At 45.0% G+C, this 3,989-nt stretch overlaps 1 pseudogene; it reads right to left on the bottom strand.

Moving 5' to 3' along the window:
• Window positions 1-3,649, bottom strand: LOC101121038 (calcitonin receptor-stimulating peptide 2-like; annotated as a pseudogene).
• Window positions 3,650-3,989: the final 340 nt, after the last annotated feature.

Here is a 3,989-nt window from a genome sequence, read left to right as displayed (position 1 = left end):
TAACGGCAAATGAGTTTATTTTGCATTTAGCTTCAGTTTACTTCAAGGAAAAGAACATTTTCAACATCAACAAGCATGCATACATGCGGGTCTTCCATGCTATTTTTTCTGCAAGTTTCTTTCATTGCAAATTACAAGAAGTAGAGTTCAGCTGCTAACAGGTAGCTAGTATTGTTGCCTTCAAGTTAAATGGGGAAACAGGCTTATAGAGGGTTTGGCCCATGGGGACATGGTAGAGGACACAGTATTTGAACCCAAGTCTATCTCTGAATCCAGACGACATTGTAGGAAATATTCTCAAAGGGTCGGGTCTTTGCCTTTCAAACTCAAAAACTAGAATAATCACAATTATAACTGCAAGGAGCAGTTTTTGTTTGTATGCTTGCTTTTTCTGCACCATGGTGTGGCATGTTGCAGTGTGGGATCTTAAGCATGTGGGATCTTAGTTCCCCAACCAGGGCCCGAACCTTTTCCCCCAGTCGTGGAAGTGTGAAGTCTTAACTACTGGACCACCGGGGATGTCTGGAACAGTGTTTTAAATGAATAGGATCTATGTTTCCTGGCAGATGATCTCAGTATCACCGAGAGACACTGGAAAACAAATGAACCCAAGTTAGAAGGATTTCAGACATTGAGGCTCTCTGTTCTGTATCTAGACACTGGGCTCAGCAACTCTGCTGTGGATATTTTTAAGATACGGGCCAAGAGAGGGTTAGAATGTGGCATGCATGTCTGTAAAACCCAGCCACCAGCTGTGCCATTTGAAGTACTGGCTGGTCATCTTCTTCCTGGAATTATTTCCCTAGTTGGTTCTGAAGATCCCTGTGGTGCCGGCCAAAGGCTTTGGAGCCACGTTGGTGGACATGATGTTCCTCTTAATCTTGCTCCCAGATTTGCCCAGGAAGCCTGCCAACTTATGGGTCATGCTGGTGGCGGTGTCACTGGTTCTCTCCTGGGCAATGATGCTGATTTGTAGGATGGAGAAAAATGAAAAGATCTGTCAGTGAGAGGTTGAGGGCAGGTGCTGCCCCATGGGACCATCAGTGGAAAATTACTACTCTGAGAGGCACCAGTGAACCTTAAATGTTTCTGCTAAATACGATCATCACAGTAGAAAATCCCAGAGCATTAGGGAAAATACTACATCATTCCCTGTAGACATTTCCAGGGGTATCATAAAACAAAGGGGGCTTGGGTTACTGGTCTTGAAACATAGATCTGTAACAGCCAGTCTTTTCTGTGTAAATTAAAAATCACCCAAGGCTTATGAGATGAGGGAGACACTTATGGCACTATCCCAATCTCAATTTTTTTTTTTCTCTAACATATGAGATCAACATGTGGCCAACTCATGAGTTCCCCAGCCAGGGATCAAACTGGCACCCCCTGCATCAGAAGCACAGACCACCAAGGAAGTCCCCCAATCTCATGCTTAACCATATGTCTTCCTGGTATGCCAATGCAGAAGGTAAGCCATGTTCTGAGAGGGGTACACAGACTTACCCGAAGTCCTCAGTCTCATACTCCAGCTCACTAGCCTTCATCTCCACATAACATTTCACCATTGTGGCCAGTAGGAAGTACGATTCCTCCTCAGTGAGTGTAGCTGGTACAAAGTCATTTTTCCAGACTGACCTGGGGAGAAGAAACAAGAGCAACAGGTGCTCTAAGTCCCTGAAAATCCTCATTCTAGGATAAGCAATGAAGTTTCTTGGATTCTGGGACTTCCCCTGCAGATGTGACTAAACCAGCTCTCAATGGACAGGGTGTAGGCCATTGTTCATCCAAAATTGCTGCTTCACCAGGATTTAGGATCTGATGTGACCTAGAGAAGTGGCTTGGTCCAAGTGGATCATATAGACTTGTGAAAGGTGATGGTTAGATTTTCAGGAGTTTTATGAGCTTAGTATAAAATATAGCCATTATTAATTATTTAAATCTGAAAATGGTTTCACTTTAATGTAATTTGAATGAAGGTGAGGAATTAGATAAAATATAAATCAGATTTTATATATCAGATTTAATAACATTTATTGGCAAAGCAATTAGCAAATTAGGATGCAATTCATTGTGCAAATTATGGTTAAACTACTAACTAGGTTTCCTAAAGATAAAAATGTCTGGTAAAAATCAACAAAAGAATGCTATGAGGTTCACAGTATATGAAATTTGCAAGGAATATCATGTATCATATATCTATAAACTGTATGCTATACATCTTCATCTCATAAAAAGTTATGATAAACTTATCTACATGTTTACATTCATACATTACCACCCCCTCATAAGAGCACAGCACAACTGAGAACATAGAATTGTATAATTCCAGGGGCTGTGGGAAGTGACAGGGCTTCAGGTAGGGCTGTCTTACCTGAATGGTGCTGCCTGGAGCATGCCTGCCTGGTGGATGATCAGGATGCTGAGGACCAGGAAGAGGGGGAACTTCGAGAAACCCATGATACCTCTCTGCAAGGAAAGAATGTCACCACCTGTAGCAGGTCTAAATTCCTTGAGCCCACAGACCTGGGCTCTGCTCCTGCCTATGCCTCTTAACTCCCAGTTGTCCTGGTTTCAGTTTGGTCATTTCACTCCCTTTCATCATCATATGCTCAATAGCTAAGTGAACCACTAGATGATCCAGTAAGCCTGTAGAATGCTTGGTTTAGCAAAGAAAACTGGCAGGAAATTGGGTGAAAAAATGGTGGTCTATAGGTCCCTACCAGCACCTTACACACTCAGGACAGACTGGGAGTACCTGTGACCACCAGTTTCCCACTTGCACAACCCAGAGCTGTCCTGCTGGTGTGGGACTGGAAGGAAGTTCCCAAGGACAAATTTCTGCTGTTGGAATCCCCAAGAAACTAAAGGACCAAATTCCTATGCTCAGCTGTTTACACTGATAAATATGACCAGTAAGAATCAATCTGGAAGTCTCAAATTAGGAAAAAAATTCCCAGAACCCACAAATGAGTGCTTCTGTTTAACAGCTATCTGTCCCTGTTTCCCACCTGCCTGCACTGTCCTGGATTTGAAACCCATTTCCCTTGGTCCACAAGACATGAGATGTGACCCATGACAGCACTGGCTTCATAAAGATATTCCTGCATCAGGATCAGCCTGCAGTACCCTGGGGAGCTTCAGCATCCGAGACTGACCTAAGTACATGAGCCGCGAGAGAGAGACTGGAGCCAGCCTGGGCATGAGGAGAGTGAAGAAGGGAGTTTGCAAACTGAGACCATTCAAGGTTACCTGTGAGCCTTGCAGAGTAACGCAGTGTGTCGAAGAGACCTGGACAGGAGTGGACAGAGGTGTTGTGACAAGAAGAGATCCAGTAAGAAAAAAGTACTGGAGAGAGAGAGGGAAGCAAGGGGAGAAAGAGAAACAGAATCCCAGCTAAGCAGGAATCTCCAGGCTTACCTGACAGCCGATACCAGGTAGCTGGGAGCAGAGGAAGGAGCAGCAGCAGTAGCTTTGGCGGCAGGCGATGGCACTCTGGCAGAAGTGGCAGAGATACTTGGGTGCCTCTGAATCCTCCCAGCGCGAGCAGCTGCTTTTATTTCTGCTGCTCTGGGTCTAGGGGGGGTTCCAGGAGCTCCAGGCAACCAATGAGGGGAAGGATGTGAGCCCCAGAAGGATTGTGTCACCACTTGCGTCCAGAACATGGAGCATTCAGAAGTACCACCCCACTTGTATTTGCATTGAGGTCATTGATGGCGGGGGTGGGAAGGGGACACAGAGGGGGGTTGGTGAAGACAAATGAAAAGCACAGAAAAAGTAAGTTGGAATTTGAGGACAATTTGACGTCACAGTTAATTTTACCTGTTCGGTTTCAAGGGTTTTGAACAGGCACGCGTCCCACTCCATTCCTAGTCCTGTAGAGTAGAATCCAGCGTTACAGGGAATCCTGAATCCCCTTGATCTGACCATAGAGCCCTGTCCAAGAGTGCTTCAGGGTTATGCGCAGCAGAGTTGAAGATTCTGTGCCCAAG

Source organism: Ovis aries, chromosome 15 (assembly GCF_016772045.2).
Source record: "Ovis aries strain OAR_USU_Benz2616 breed Rambouillet chromosome 15, ARS-UI_Ramb_v3.0, whole genome shotgun sequence".
Lineage (NCBI taxonomy): Eukaryota > Metazoa > Chordata > Mammalia > Artiodactyla > Bovidae > Ovis > Ovis aries.
Note: the sequence above shows the minus strand (reverse complement) of the source record. Positions and strands in the feature narration are given on the sequence as shown.